The sequence below is a fragment of the Pleurodeles waltl genome, chromosome 2_2 (assembly GCF_031143425.1).
Source record: "Pleurodeles waltl isolate 20211129_DDA chromosome 2_2, aPleWal1.hap1.20221129, whole genome shotgun sequence".
NCBI classification, from domain to species: Eukaryota; Metazoa; Chordata; class Amphibia; order Caudata; family Salamandridae; genus Pleurodeles; species Pleurodeles waltl.
The window spans coordinates 330,395,928-330,413,219 of record NC_090439.1 but is presented as its reverse complement, the minus strand read 5'-3'; positions in this window follow the sequence as shown (position 1 = coordinate 330,413,219).

The window sequence follows — 17,292 nt, the reverse complement described above, 5'->3', positions numbered from 1 at the left end:
CTTTTAGAGGTAGAAGCTATATTAACAATACAAAGGCATATTATCATTGCACATCACTTAAAGTTGGGGACTGTTTACCCACCCTCAAAGCATAGTTGAGATCACATATTGCATCTTATTTCGAAAAAAATGTGGCAAGCATGGAAAATACATGGACTATGTCAAAGTATGAAACTAGGAGTTTGTTTAGAGCTTGACAGAACCAAACGCACAATTCACATACCTCATTTATGGGTCATGGACCTGCAAATTTTAAAGGACAGTGACTCTGTTGGTTCTGCTGGTGGAAACCCTTGAACCAAGTGGCCCATCTGCAACAGGGCAACCGGATCCTCATTATGCTTGCTATGTTTTATAGTGGTGTGATGACTGCAACTAGATTTCCCTGCCATAACCTCCTTCCTAGACTCTGCCGACCCAGAGAGGGAAAACTTTACACTGATTGACAGGGAGAAATCTCTATGTACACAAAGGGCACTAGTTTTTGTCTTTCAGAAGCAAACTCTTGCTTTGAAAGGTTGTTCTTGAAAATCAAAAAAGCTAGCCTGTGGGACCAAAACAGCATAGCACACGCTTAACAAACTCTTCTGACTTCGGAGCAGCCACTACAATGTCAATCATTCTGCTAGCAGGGGGATCCCCTCCAAGTGGAATCCCCTCCACATGGGTTTGGATCTCAAAACAAAGAGGGTTGGTGGACCATTCAGCCAACTTTAAACAATAACTACTGGAAAAAGAGCTGCATTCTGGGGCGTGAACTAGGATAAGGATTACTAGCAAGGGACTAATCCACGTTTATTATTAAAAATAAAGTAATGTAGGAATTGCATTATAAATACTTTTATTCTAAATAAATTGTTGCATACTGTTATTTTCTTCTCTAAAATGTGAAATAGGTTGCATGTGTAGTGAGTATGATGTAGAAAAACACCTTCACTACTCCTGATTCCTCATCTTTTAAATAGACTTTCTTTCATTGAGTGGCAGCATTGTCAGGGACTGGGTATAAGGTGGCAACACCAGTTCAGGTTTGTCACTGAGATACTGTGGTTGCAACAAGGAAAGAGATCATACTGATAGATTGTTGTTGTGAGCTGGCTGACTGTTGAGCCTCATGGAAATTGTATCAATGATCACATTGTGATGAATCTGGTCTAGTAATACAGTGTTCGTGATTCCTGGGGGGCTTGTGAGGTACCTTCCCTTTTACGTTATATGGATGACAGTTCTTCCCAGAAGTATACCTGGAAGCTAGCACCTGCCTCAGCTTTTAAGGTAGGACTGTTGGTAAATAAAGAAAAATCAGAAAAGTACATGAATGCCCAGGCAGAGATTTCCCCCGATACTTTTACAACTCTCTTTTTTATTACGGCCAGTATGTTTTTCCAGGATGAAAAAATGGTGAATCAATCCTTCATTATTTATATTACTTGTACGAAGCACCATGCTACATTTAAGTGCTAGACCTAATTGTTTTGCACCTCAATGAAAATGTTGTCTGTCACATATGTACAGAATAATTTAAAGGCACGCTAGTGGAATGAAAATCTCTTGAATACTTGTTAAACTGTAAGTCATGTAACGCCTTGGTACACATCTCAAAGTTCTGAGAGAGGAACTACTTCATAGTCCTTTGTTGAAAGCATCCTTGCAGACATCCCAAATCCTTCCTTCCCCTTACTACCACGTAGATTTTCAAATTGAAGATGTTGCACTTTCCGCTCTCAAAATAAAATGGAGTTTGGTATTTAATAAAACATCAAGGGGCATATTTACAAGAAACTGGTGCATCAGTGCTGATGCGCCAGTTTTCTTGAGTCATCCCTAAGCCACCGAACAACACCATGGGTGCATCGTATTTATAATACAGCGCACCATGATGCATCAACATGTTTTAAGCTATTGTGGTGCTTTGCTGCGATAGCGTCAAAAATGGTGACGCTTGTTCAGCAAAGTGCAAGGACAGCCATTGATTAAAATGGGTACATCACTTTAATGGCTGCTTTGAGCAGGCATTCAAAATGACGCCAAAAATGGCTCATCAAAATCTTGTAGATTTCACTGTGTTATTTTTGCAGGGCTCCTAATGCCAGAACGCCTCCCTTGCAAACATTATGCCTGACACAGGTATAATGTGGTACAAGGGGTCGCAAAGTGGCGCAATGCATGCACTGCGCAACCTTGTAAAATTGCCTCCTAGAGACACATTAGCGTAAGAAACATGACACTAGTGTGCTGCAAGGAGGTGCTACGGCATTGTAAATCTGGCCCATATGTCTTGATATTCTATGGTGTGTGTCTGTCTCACAATTTGTTTTATAATACTTCAGTGACATCAAAACTGCACTGTTCCCCCCGTTATGACAAAAGAGTAGTACTTTTTATTAATAACAGATCTCCCAATACCCACTTTTACATTTCTGTAAGAGCTTGAGATGATTCGTTTTAGATAGATCGAATGCGATTGGGTGCTAGAAAATATAATTTATCTATTATTTTGATAAATAGGGGCCACCCACAAGGCATTCTTTGTAATACATTTTACATTGCAGGCTGTCAATAGTGAATGTCACATAGAAGCTATTTAATATTGTGTATTTTAAAGTGTATTGGTAGTTTATTTTTGAAATAGGGGTACATTCCTCAAGTCTACTTTTTTTTTCACAAAAAAAAAGATTAAACCGTAGCAAGAATTTAAATCTACATATAAATACAGCTGTTCTTTTGAATGCTGCTGATGGGAACTAGTTGTATTACAGAATGCTACCCAGAAAAAAATCCCTCCACCTTGTGACAGCATAAATGGCAAACCAGATGTAGCTATTGTAGCCCTTATATAGCTTGATACAGCCTTGTATGTTACTGCTACACGTCATGTATCCCATTTAGAATACATAAAAGCTTTCAATCCCTTTATAGAAAGCTATTCCTGATGCTCTTATTGAATCCCATTTGTGACGTCACTGCTCACATGTAATAAGCAAATGGTGTTACTACTTGTTGGAAATGGCCCTTTCTGCAGGGTCATCCCCAGTCTGTTTGCCTCCTGCCTCCTATTTTTTTCTGACCTGTTGCTGTTGGCTTTTGAACTCTGAGCACTTTACCACTGCTAACCAGTGCTAAAGTGCATTTGCTTTCTGTGTAAAATTGTATGTAATTGGTTTATCCATTATTGGCATATTTGATTTACTAGTAAGTCCCTAGTACAGTGCACTAGAGGTGCCAGGGTCTGTAAATCAAATGGTACTAGTGGGCCTGCAGCACTGGTTGTGCACCCCACATAAATAGCTCTGTAATCATGTCCCAGACCTGCCACTGCAGTGTCTGTGTGTGCAGTTTTAACTGTAAATTCGACTTGGCACGTGTACCCACTTGCCAGGTCCAAACCTTCCCTTTTCTTACATGTAAGGCACCCCTAAGTTAGGCCCTAGGTAGCCCCAAGGGCAAGGTGCAGTGTATGGTTAAGGTAGGACCTATAGTAATGTGTTTTATATGTCCTGACAGTGAAATATTGCTAAATTCGTTTTTCACTGTTGCAAGGCCTGTCCCTCTAATAGGTAAACATGGGGGCTACCTTTAAATCTGATTAAAGTGCAGATTCCCTTTGGGAGCGGATGGACATGTGGAGTTTGGGGTCTCTGAGCTCACAATTTAAAAATACATCTTTTAATAAAGTTTATTTTAAGATTGTGTGTTTGAAAATGCCACTTTTAGAAATGAGCATTTTTTTGCTTATACCATTTCTGTGACTCTGCCTGTTTGTGGATTCCTTGTCTGGGTCAGTTTGACAGTTGGGCTGGTTGCACCTCACACTAGACAGTACCACAAAGGGAGCTGGGGTGTAGTCTGCATTTCCTGATGAGCCATTTGTGCTAGGAGGGAGGGGAGGAGTGGTCACTTACACCTGAAAGAGCTGTGCCTGTCCTCACACAATGCGGTTTCTGACCCCCTGGTGAGGGTCCAGGGCCTGGCCTGAGAAAGGCAGGATGTCACATTCAAAAGAGGCTTTACTTTGAAGTAGGCCTACTTCAAAGGAGAAATTGGGTATAAGAAGGGCTCCCAAAACCACAGACTTTAGAACACTTCTGGAAACAAGAGGAACCTCTGCCTGGAGAAGAGCTGAAGACCTGAGGAGAAGTGCTGCCCTGCCTGTGACTGTGCTTTGTGGAGCTATCCTGCAGTTGCTGCTTCTGCCAAAGTAAGAGGGCAAAGACTGGACTTTGTGTGCCTTCCATCTTGTGAAGAAATCTCCAACGGCTTGATTTAGAGCTTGCCTCCTGTTGTTTGAAGTCTCAGGGACAGCAAAGACTTCTCTCTGCCAGCACCTGGAGTCTCTGGAGAGACTCCTGCTCTGACAAGTGGTGCCCGATCCAGTCCAAGGGCCTTTGAAAGGAAAGCTGGTGGAAGTCCAAGGAAACCGACTACGGACGACTTCTGATTTTTTAGTTTAATCTTTAAAAATTCATAACTTGACTTGTGTATGTCGGATTGTTGTCATCTTGGTCTTGTTTTGTTTAGATAAATATTTCCTATTTTTCTAAATGGGTGTTGTGTCATTTTATAGTGTTTTCATTAAGTTACTGTGTGTGTTGGTACAAATACTTTACACCTAGCACTCTGAAGTTAAGCCTACTGTTCTGCAAAGCTACCAAGGGGGTAAGCAGGGGTTAGCTGAGGGTGATTCTCTTTTACCCTGACTAGAGTGAGGGTCCTTGCTTGAACAGGGGGTAACCTGACTGTCAACCAAAGACCCCATTTCTAACACTACTCTACTCTTATCATATATTACAGTGTGCTATAACATCACAATATATGGAGCCAGGATGCAGTATAAAAAGCCACCTCTTGCTCAGACAAAAACTTATGTTACATGATGGAAACAAAGACTAGCTTTTCTGCTTCTTTTTACATGGAATGTCTTTATTGAAAAGCCATTATTAACAAAATTTCCTCCATAGGGGGCGAAGGAGCGTTGCCCCCCCCCCCCCCCCCCAGCAAGCAGTATCAGCTGCAAACCTTTTCCTAAAAACTATGTTTATTATAGTTTTTGGGAAAAAGGGGCATGGCAACGTGGGTAAAGAGCAATGAGGGGGAGCTGTATTGGCCGGCCAAACCAACATGTGCGGAAGGGTCTCTCCGGCCCAGTAGAGAGTCTGCCCGGGAGCACCCCGGCTAGGTGCACTTCTGCTCAAACTCATACAGGTGCACTTGATGCTGCCTTATGCAAAACACAGGGGCTTATTTATAGGTCCCTTTCATTGTGGTGCGTCACTTTTTCCCAAATAAAAAGTGACGCTCCAGTGGCACAAGCAGCTTGTAAATAAGCCCCAGGTGCGCTTATGCCTTCCTACAAGGGAGATTTTAATTATGAGCAGGATTGTTTTTATTCAGGAAGGAATGCCTTCCTGAAAGAAACAATCCTTAAAGGCATTTCTTTATTTCTATGTGTGATGCGGAATGCCCTACACATAGAAAAAGGAGTTAAGGAGATGAAATAAAGATTTTTCTCCTCGTTATGCCTGGGTCTGGAAGGCACCCCATTTTAACACAATGCCAGCTTTACTAATATTAGTAAATATGGGATTGTGTCAAAATCCATGGGTAGCTATATGGGAACATCCATGATCCACCCATGTAATGCCTCCTTGACACAAATTAGAGCAAGGCAGCACTACGCACTTCATTACTTTGGATTTCCTAAACCAAACAAAACCATGCGAAGTGGCTTTGGGTAGTTGAATAAATCCCTGAAAAGAGCTTGCGTTGCCTTGCAACTATTTACGCCACACAAGGACAAAGCAAGACCTTAGTAAATCTGGGCCTGAACTTTTCAAATGTTTTTCTTCAAATCACCAGTTGTATTTTGCTATTTTTTATGCTCACATGCTGATTGCACATTTATGCAAAGCTAGGTGCATCTGGGAAATCTCTTTCATTAGAAGGAACAAGTGACCACAAATTTAAAAATACCCCTTCCCGTACGAAAAGAGGATGACCCAAGTGAGGGATTCTTTGCATGTTCATATCTCATAATGAAATTATGTCAGCATCACTTTCTTTTGTTCACTTGCTGACTCATCATAAGTCCACGTGCAAAACAACCACAGACAACATCTGTCTATTTTTTTTTCCTTTTTACAACAATTGAGCTTTCAGTGTTTTTTGCTTTTCTTTTAGTTACTTTAAGGTCCCCTTTCTCCATTTCAACGTTTAATTGCCATTGCCCGATCACCTTTGTTTTACCATGACACCTACAATTTAAACAGTATTAGGGAAGTGGATGTGCAGTTTTCTTTTCTGTGTAAGTGACTGCAGCTCGTTTAGCTGTTAATTATGCAGGCAGGTCTGCATGGCTGCGGCTGGTAATTTGAATATGCTCCCAATGTCAGGTCTGTGTCTCGGCGGCTGAGCTTGTAAAGGGATTATGATGATGTATATATGGTTCGTGGCTAAGTCGGCTAATGAAAGTACCTCATTTAATCAAACACAATTAATTAAACGAGCGTATGATATTAACCCATCTTTCTGTGCATGTATAATTTATATTAATTGATCTGCTGCATTGAAGCTGACCAATCAGGTGGGATGCTGACAGCCTAAGGAGGAATTAGCATTAGCATTAGCTTGATGCAAACCATAATTGATGGGGCAGTGTGTTTTAGGGATGTAGCAAAAGCTTTGTTAATTGTCATAAGAAGTTCAAATTGATTGTGCCTGCATTAGTACATAAATTTAAATTGATTAATGTTTGGCTCCAAAATTAATGTCTACTCTGGGCGAGTGATACAGTGTTTTATTTATTGGATTCATTAATGCAGTCTCGTGGAAAATAGCGCTGGAGTTCGGAAACTAGAGTAGATCGTTAAGGATGAGTTCAGCGAAGCCATTGGAGAGACAGCATTCCGACACTGTCTGAGATGTAACCCTGAAGCCCCTCTTTTTAAATGGGAAGGACTCCACAGATGCCACATGTCGCCTTTATTTAATTAAAAGCACATCAGGCGACACATGCAGAGTAAAATAGCACAACATGTGGAACCAAGGCATTCTGCCTATAATTCATTACACACTTAGCAACAGAACGGGCAAAGGTAAGCAGAATACATCAGAGAAGACACATGCATGGTTGCACCACAGGGCAAGCGCACACTTCGCTGAAAATCCAGTTATATCGTACAATGCTATAATATAGCAATTTATCACTTGTTGATTGGGAAATAAAGATGTATATAAATAGGCGTCTGAACCCGTTTTTTTCTCATTTTAATTTCACTACTCAACATGGAATGTGTTAATCAGTGATACTCTATCAGTTGACACAATTAGAAGTCGTTGTTTAGTGTTTTGTTGTTGTTGTTGGTTTATGTTTTCTCTAGGTGCTCAGGTTAGCCAATTTAAAGTTCAGCACTTATAGAGAACTGTGGAGATTTTGTTTTACTAAAACGACGATTTTTTCCCCACAATGTTATTGTTTTAAACGTGACACATGCTGGACTCTGTGTGAAGTTACCATTCGCCAATTCCTTCTCCCAAGGAGAAATCCGAGGATTTCCAGATGCTGCATATACATGAGCAAGGCATGGACAAGTGCCTTACAACTGTCACTATCAGAAAGAGCTTTATACAGATTTCTGAAAGTTAAGTATTTAATTTTATTTCATGTATCGTCGCAGAATGTTTATTGTAGTGTCCATCATGAAGCTTGAATGGGCGTATTGAATGAACTCACCAACTCGGATGGCAAACATTGCAAGTAAAACAACATTCTTAAAATTATACCATCGTTACCTGTATGAACTAGTATACTGTCAGGTTTTATTCACAGAGAAGGGCATGCACACTTTTATTGCACTTCTGTATTAGTAGGTAGTGGTTAACTCAGCGCTTTGTGAAATTGCAAAATATTCGTATTTTTTCAATTACCCCTGCAGATTTGCAAATTGTTTGCCAAAAGTAGAGAGCACAATTCTTTTTGACAGCCTCATTTTTAAATGCTGATTAAACAACCATTATTTCTTTCCCACACTTACCTTTCAGCCTTTTTTAACTGACCTAGAAAGTTGCAAACCAAGGTTTCACAGAGGTAAATTTCGCCAATTTCACGAATATGTTGAATTTTTAACTGGATTTCATTAAGCTCGAACGATTTGTTTATTACGTGTCACAGCTTACCTAAAGCCTACTTTGTACATCAAAGTGAGTTAAGTTGCACTATCCATTTGCGTGTGCAGTGTGGATATATTCTCAAAATTACTATTCAGCTGTTCAACATGTGCTTCTGTGTTTATTATACATATATCATCAGGGGTAGAAAGCTAACGTTTTGGAGTCGTATTGAGAACATCACATAGCATACGAAGGTCAGGTCTTTCTGACGTCAAAAATGTGATGCACTAGGGCCCTGATTTATCTTTTTTTGCGACTCATTACTGTCATGTTTAGACGCGAAAGCGGCGCAAACTTGCAAAATGCAATTCTATTTTGTAATGTTGCGTCAATAAATGACAATAAATGACGGTAATGCAGCGCAAAAAAAGTATAACTTTAGAGCCCTAGGTTTAGAGAAAAATGCCTAAATCTACATTTCATTTCTTTTTCAACACTTACTCCATGTGATGGCACTAGTGAGTAAGCAATATAGCCAACAGGACCATTTGTTCTCTGGGAAATCACTGTTCGGCAGCTTTCATCAGGGCAGCCTGCTTCCAAAGTCAGATGTAAAAATGTGTGTTCTATTATTTTTAATTGATATGGTAAACTGTGACATTAGAGGCATTAGAAATGTTTGCCCTTACTGCAAGTATATATTCTTTCTATTCAATCGATATTGAAAGAATCTTTTGTTGGCACACATTCTTATACTTTTGTTTGCGGGTGGTATATTAATATCACGTGGCTTTCATGCGTCTTGAATAGATTTCTAAAAACAAGTTGGATTGCAATTTTTTGCAGAACATAAATCCAATTTCATTGGTACAGAATAAAGCGATTGTCCAAGTTTGCCACGGTTGTTGAATACCTTTCAAAAGATGCTTGTGCCAGTAGCTTTGGGTGTTATTTTAACACTTGAGCTCTGACCAATATTTTGACCAAAGGCCAGATGTACTCATATTCTGTAATGGTTATATGCTTATTCAGATGTAAAGCTGTAGCTTTCGAAATGTGCAATAGCTAGCATGCATAACTATGGTTTATGAGTGTTTTGCTAATCCCACTGGTCCAGTCTTCCCTTGACTACCACCCAGCCAACCTTACCCCTAGATCAAAACCCTTTAAAGCGCTGCCATTGTCACTGCTAGTGTACCATGGGCCATAATGCAAGGAAGGAAATGGACGCCCTGGCTTCTCATTGGATTGTAAAATGCAACAATAATCAGGACTTGATGGTCCCCTCAAGTCTCCGGGCCCTGGTGCCAATGCATCTGCAGCACCACTCATTTGATCACCCATACCCTGCTAGCCCATGTCCTCCTCGACACTGTTCCTGGCTGCTACCCTCAAAGCACCTACCATGATTGTATGGGTGTCACCCTGTTCCATCCTTAATTTCCTGTTCCATGGTATTCTGTCTAAGGGCATTCTAGAGCAGAAAATGCTTAGAGGGAGGTGTGGCTTAGCTTTTTACTATGTCGCTCAGAAGCATATAAAGTTGGTAAACTTTGTTCTGCTACACCCAGGCCAAAAATGTGGAGTAAAGCCCACCTACAAAGAAATACTAAAACTGCACATTCTCATTTTCAATACAAGTCCACACACCCATTGTAGATGTCCACAGGGTTTGATTAGAAAAAAATATATCCAGGCATAGGTTACATGAAGACCCATCATTATTTTGGTGACTTGGCTAACACATGATTTTTCGGTTAAATTGCGTCGTTAATTGAGACTTTTGCTTATTCAGCATAATTATAACTGAAAACTTGACTTGCAGAAAAAAACACATTTTAGCATCAAATGTTGCATACAATAGAAATATTACAACTAGCTGTAACAATCATTTGTGGGAACTTTTTCTAATGGTCTAGTAATTTCATCTAAGGATAAGCCTGTAAAGAACCTGATGAGGGTTTCTTTAGTCGCTATCCGTGGCATTTTGTACCTTTTCAATCCATCTCATTGGGCAATATCAGGCGCTTCTAAAGACAACTTGTAACGCATGTTGATGGTGCCCTTGCCAATTTCCTTGGAATAATTTACTACAGCCCGAATGTGCACAGTTGGCTTTTCGAAAATGTAATGAAGAGAATACAATAATTGGAAGTTTGGTCTACTGGAAGTTTCACGGCATAACTGATATCACATACATGGAATTAAAGAATAACCTTTCAAGTCAGAGTACATTTTGCCACTGATAATAAGTCCGATTTTGCATGTATCAATTAGGCATTAATTGCTTTGGTCTCTATGTTTTAAAAGTCCAGAGTACAAAATACAGCCCAAAGTGCACCAGACTGCACTAACTTTAGCCTTTGGCACACGTTTTGTAATTTATTAGCTTTTACATTTTTGTGTCAAACTGGGTACTTCCCAAGTTTAATGACAAATTTGCTGTGTGAGGTAAAATTAAATTCTGCCAATAATCCTAAAGGTGTAAGGATCTGGAATTACAAGAAAAATAATAATTGTTGTTATTATTATTGTTATTGTTATTGTTATTGTTATTATTATTATTATTATTATTATTATTATTATTATTATTATTATTATTATTATTAGCTATCTAATAAACAGATATGATGCATCGCTAGTAAAAGCTGTAAACTTCAGTTCCAACCACATCTCACAAGCAAGCTCAATAACTAACAGAGACAAAGTAGCACCTGTAACACCAACACATCCATTCTTCAGAGTAGAAAATGGAGGATGGAAAAGACAAAACAACAAATTTGTCATGATGTCCTCCACGTACTTTGACTCGCCTCCCTCTGCCAAGTCCAGCAAGATCCATTACTGCTACCCTGCAGGAGAGTACTGAATGCAATCCTCTTCAAGTGGCACCTCATCTACATGTAGACACCAGGAGAGTGGACCTGGGTTGAAAATCCATCTTGCCCAGAATAAATACCCTTACTTACCCATTCAATCAACTCCGCACTACCCTCCCCCTCATTGGACAGCTTTTCTTTGCTTTGAGGCTAGGTTTGCACTATACGGGTCCCCACAAATATACACACACATCCAACCAAGTGGTAAATGAAATACATATTGAAATGTGTCTTGTCCCACAGTGGTCCTTTCCATGCAATGAATTTCAAATTTTGTGGCAGTTAAAGAAAAACAAATCTATTTTTGAGCTCTACTGGTTTTCAAGTGCGTGCAACCTATGGAGAATATTTTTAAAAGCATGCTTTTGGAAGCATAGTATTTTTCAGATGGAGCAGTGTATTGGGAAAGCTTTCAAAGTACTGTAGCAAATCTAAGGGCAGATTTAAGAAAGTGGCGATGCACAGGGTGCAGCGCCACTTTCTCTGCGCCTCTTAGCGCCCCCCTACCGCCACCATGTGTGCGCCGTATTTAAAATACGGTGCACCGTGGCACAGGGTATGGGCCAATAGTGTCATTTCTCATGACACTATTGATGTACTCCTGAAGAGTATATACGGCCCCATTCTAGAGAATGGAAGCCGCCTTTTAACGCCTGCTCTTGAGCAGGCATTAAAAGTGCCATAAAAAATGGCACAAGAAAATCTCATAGATTTCCTTCCGCTATTTTTATGGCTCCCCTAACGGGGAACGCCCCTTTGCATCCATTATGGCTGGCGCAGACATAATGTAGCGAAAGGGTTGCAGAGTGGCACAACGCATGCATTGCGCCACTCTGTAACTACGGCATGGAGATTTCAGCCTCTTTGGGCCACATTAATGTAACAAATAATTACATTAATGTGGCTAGTTACAGTTCTAGATACAGGTTTGAGAAGGCAGGGTGTAAAATTGATAATTTTCGTGTGTATTTCTAACTTTACTACTGACAAGGGATTTATTTTTTCCTGCTGAAGTGAAGTTTACTCAGTGCAGTTATCACAACACAGGTCGCTTTGAAAAATGTTACTTATGTGGAGGGCGTGATATAAGAGAGTCTATTTATAAACCAATGAACCAGCATTGAAACAAAGTATGGTCAGCACTGAGATAACTATGGTCAGGAGAAAGTCTGAAATTATTCAAGGCAAGTCCTTCTCAGGCAAATTTGGAATTAATGACACCAACAAACTCATCTCATCATGTGTAAACATGACCCATTCTTCAGAAATCTTAAAGGCAGTTCTGCTGACTCAATTACTTTCTCTAACTTTCTTACAATGAGCCAACCTCTTTCCCATCACAGTCCCCAATGTCAGAAACGGATGGTGAAGAAGCGTGAAGTGGTAATATCTTTACAGTACTAAGACCAGCTCTTCTACGTCAAAGTAACATCTTATGTGCATGTAGCTGACGGGGATGAGGGACAAGAAGTAGTTGCTCCATTATGTTCATTATACTTGGTCTCATTTCATCCATCCACTCTTTCAATATTTGTCTCATTCATTTTAAACATTGACTTCAACAAATTTCACCCACCTGCCCATTCACCTGGCCTTCAACTCACAGTCTTGGAACAGTGGACACTTTATCATAGAATTGAAGGGCTTGCACATTAAATAATTTGATAGGTGGACACACACAAAATAATTATCAACGGACATCAAGTCACACAATACTAATCTGCAAATTTGATATCTAGCCCAGAAAATATATGTAAAACAAACATGTACTTTTAAAGCAAAACTGTCCCTAAGGTGGGCTTCTGACCACTAAGAGAGTGGGCGACTATAAAATTCGAATTTTAATATCAGGAAGAAATGCATCGTGAGAAAATACAGCTACTCACTTTTCAGTGGCAATTATGGTGCAACATAAATTACAGACAGACCTTTTCAGCATGAAACATCTGAAACAGCACCGACTCACTGCTCACAGCAAACGGATTCCTCCGCCTAAGCAAAAAATGTTGCGTCAATGGGCACTTTGGGACTCACAGTCTTAAATTTACATGCCTTTTGTCATTTTTCCAAAGTCACGAGGCCAACAAAGGCCGCGCTTCAAAATAATTAACAGGAAAGCATCAGCATTATTGTGGGGCCATTTAGCAGCGATTTGTAAAATACAGCTCTGTCCGCTGAGAGCAGAGCTTCTTGAAAGAGTGTACTGTAAAGGCTTCATTTTTACACGAGGCATGTGCATTCTTACGGTTAACAGTTTTGTGCACTTACCACTGCAAGGCAAAGATAAATAGAGACAGAAAGTGAGATAGAGAGAAAATGGGAGGAGTCAAGGCACAGACGTGGCCAGACAAGTTGATGGGATGGGAGTTACCGAAAATGCTGTAATGCAACATACGTTTTACCGATAGTCGTGATACATGATTTAGTGAAGATACAAAAAGGTTAACATATCAAAATGAGGAGCCTTTAATGTGAAATTAAAGGTACGAATGGTCGTAGAAAAGGGTACAAAGTAGGTCGTGTCATGCTTGCACAGTACTTGTAAATTTCGCCGGTTCATCATAATCTTAATTTGACCATGTAGGGGAAAGTGTTATAAAATTATTTTTGCGCGTGTACCCATTGTAATAACGTCTACATATACTTCAGATAGACTTCCAAACAATTGGTAAGTATCTTACCGACAGATACATAGATAGAACGCTAAATTGTCTCTGTTTTTTTCGTTACATAAAATGTATGTCATTATTGCATGTCAGAAATCTTTTGGCGACATTTGCACCTGGTAAAGTTTACATTTCACGACTATGATTTAGAATTGTGCTTGTACGAATGTCTCCTTGCATGTGTATGTACAAATGGCAGATGTTTATGTTAGAAAAAAAATTGTTGGGAGAGGTAAACAGACTAGCGAAGAATTTTGAATGAAGGGGACATGAGAGAAACTTTAAAAAAGAATGAATAGACATTTAAAAAAAGGCAATGGTAAGCGAGAGAAGCTTCGAGAAGGAGCGCTTTACGACTTTATTAAAATAATGAAATGACATTTGTGAGACAAACCGCTTAGTTTAAATCAGATTTTAGTAAGCAGCACATCGTGGTCGTCAGCAGATGTCGCTATAGCCAATCTGAATCACTGTGGAACGGTGAAAACACACGGTATGAGTATTGTTTAATTAAAAATGTACCAAAACACATTACAACAAAAGCAGATTACACAACATCATTAATGGTATGAAAACCCGGACGTAATTATCAATGACATGTTGCAAAAAATATATAAAACTAGTAATAGTTAGCTGGCTGTACAGAAGTTGCGCTAAACTTCAAAATCTGGATTACTATTAAGAAAAATATAATTCAACAAGGACTCTTCTTTTCTCTTCTCTTCTCTCTCTATGCATAATGCAAAATACTCAGTGACAAAACAGTTACGGAATAAACACCTCAGCAAACATGTTTTTCAATGTTGTACCAGCTCCAATTTTAGACCCAGCAAAAGTCCCATTATGAATCGTTCCAATGACAGACAGGGAAAAATATTAGTGTTCAAGTAAAACAAAGAAAAGGAAGCATTAAAAACAAGATATTTAATTGACCAATTTAACTGTCTGCAATACTGATCAAATATTGTGACAGCTCCAGAAGGCTGATTATTTAAAAGCAAGGATAACAGCATGAATGCAACTACCATTGCTATTGTTTCAGAATTTCAAACAAACTGCAAACAGTGGCTATGATTGACTGTCTATAATAAGTGAACCTTTACAGCAGCTTAAGCGTCATTTTAAACATTTTCAGAAAATTGAGGACTGCAATATATTCCTGGAAGCGTGTATATATATATATATTTTTTTTACAAAATAGAACATATTTGGCTCACATTCGTGCCAAACTAGGAATGCCTTTCTCATTGTCGTGGTTTGCTATTTTACATGTGTAAACATTTAAAGGCTGCGGTGTACTCGTGTTAGTTACATGTTAAGTGTCTAATTAGTTTAAGGCATGGATGGCATTATGTTGAAGCAGAATTACTGTATAAATCCTCATACACATATCAGAGAAAAGGTTTGGGACAGCTATGTGAAAATCTTTAATGTAGAGAAGGCCAAAAAGCTTTCCAAAACAATTAGTCACCTGGTATTGAGTTATGAGGCAATGGTTCGAATGCTATAAGGTCGATTAAATATTTTGGAAAATTGTGACCAAATAAACGTGTTTATTGCTTGAAAAATAGCAGATTGTAAACGCTAAGCCACTGGTATATTCCACTTTTTAAAATGTACATTTAAAAACATTTCTTTTTATTTTTGCTAAACAATGTCAAATGTCTTACTCATTAAAAAACAATTTAAAGAGGCGATAAAAACTACGTCCACTTCGAATGCATGTGTATTTATTCAGATTAGTGCTATCACTAGCGTTAATTTTATAAAGGTTCTTATGCATGTAATACTACCTCTACTACAACTAATAATAATGAAAGTATTGTTGTTGTTGTTGCATCTACTGTTTTTGTCACAGTATGATTGGTCTGCCCTTTTTATTATTCACCCTCAGATCTGAACTGCATGCTTTAGTCTACTTTTCTGAGCCTCCGCATTTTTTTCGAAATGAAGGGTAATTTTTTCATAACCTTATCTTCGAAGCAAAATACAATCAAATCCTGCTGCTTTTTGAGACTTTCTTTCTGAACATTACGAAATTGGGAGGAAACAAATGACTGTTTACAGTTTCTTTACACATCAATCACGTACATGTGCATGCACATTCACCTGCTTCAGAAAAACACAGGTTCAGTTCCAGATTTGCAGGATGACATGGGGTTTGAATTGCGAACTGCAAAGCCATAGAAATCCAGCATCAACAACCAAAGACAATTCTCTTATTCATCAAGATCTAACGAGAATTGGCCAAAGCAAGTCAGTTTGAGACTCTAGAGAGTGAAGTGAATACAGCTTTGCTTAGAATAAACATGTTGCTCAATGCCGATCAAGTTATGTACATGTATATAATTTTAATTGTAATTCTATTTATAGAGCGCTTACTACCCCTGACGAGGCGCTGAAGTAGCTTTTCGATGAGTAGCACGCTGCTCTGGAACCCAAGAGGAATTAGCGGTGGATTAGTATAGGGAAATATGAGTGCAGTATTAGTATTATTATGAGTTAATTTGGTCAGAGGATATGTGAGTTTGTTAGTTGGGTTGACTAGAGTAATGAATGGCTAGAGGAGGGAAGAATCCAGAACTTTTAATTGGTAGTTTATAGTATTAGGTTGAGGCTTGGAATCACACTTTTAAATATGTCGGGCATATTTAAGAGCCCCTAGAGACAATCAAACACCACATTAGTGTCATTTGTTGATGCTAATGTGGCGTTAGAAGGCCAAAAACACTGCATCATATTTGCAAAGTGGTGCAATGCATGCATTTGCAGTACATTGTGCCTGAACCAGGCACAATATATGCAACTGGGCATTCCCCCATGAGGGGGGGCAAAAAAAATGGCACAAGGAAATCTAAGAGATTTCCTTGCACCATTTTTGTGCAATTTGTTTTGCCACTTTTAACGCCTGCTCAGAGCAGGCTTTAAAAGGAGGCTTCCATTGTTTACAATGGAAGCTTACAAATTCTGACACTAGTCCTCTAACTACCACTATGGTGCGCAGTATTTTAAATACGAAGCACACATGGTGGCGATAGGAGGGCACTAAGGGGAGGTGCAAGAAAAGTGGCACTGCACACAGGGGCATATTTATACTCCGTTTGCGCCAAAATTGCGTTGTTTTTTTTTACTCAATTTCGACGCAAAACTAACTCCATATTTATACTTTGGCGTTAGACGCGTCTAGCGCCAAAGTCCATGGAGTTAGCGTCATTTTTTAGCGTGGACACCTACTTTGCGTTAATTATATGCAAGGTAGGCGTTCCCGTCTAAAAAATCGACTCCGAGGCATGTGCGTGGGATTTATACTCCCGGGCAAAAATCACGCCCGGGAGTGGGCGGGTCAAAAAAAATGACGTAAGGCCGCTTTTGCGCCGTTTTTTAGCGCCTGCAAAAGGCAGGCGTTAAGGGACCTGTGGGCTCTGAAGGAGCCCAGAGGTGCCCCCCCATGCCCCAAGGGACACCCCCTGTCACCCATGCCCACCCCAGGAGGACACCCAAGGCTGGAGGGACCCATCCCAGGGACATTAAGGTAAGTTCAGGTAAGTGTTTTTTTTTTTTTTTTGTGGCATAGGGGGGCCTGATTTGTGCCCCCCTACATGCCACTATGCCCAATGACCATGCCCAGGGGACAGAAGTCC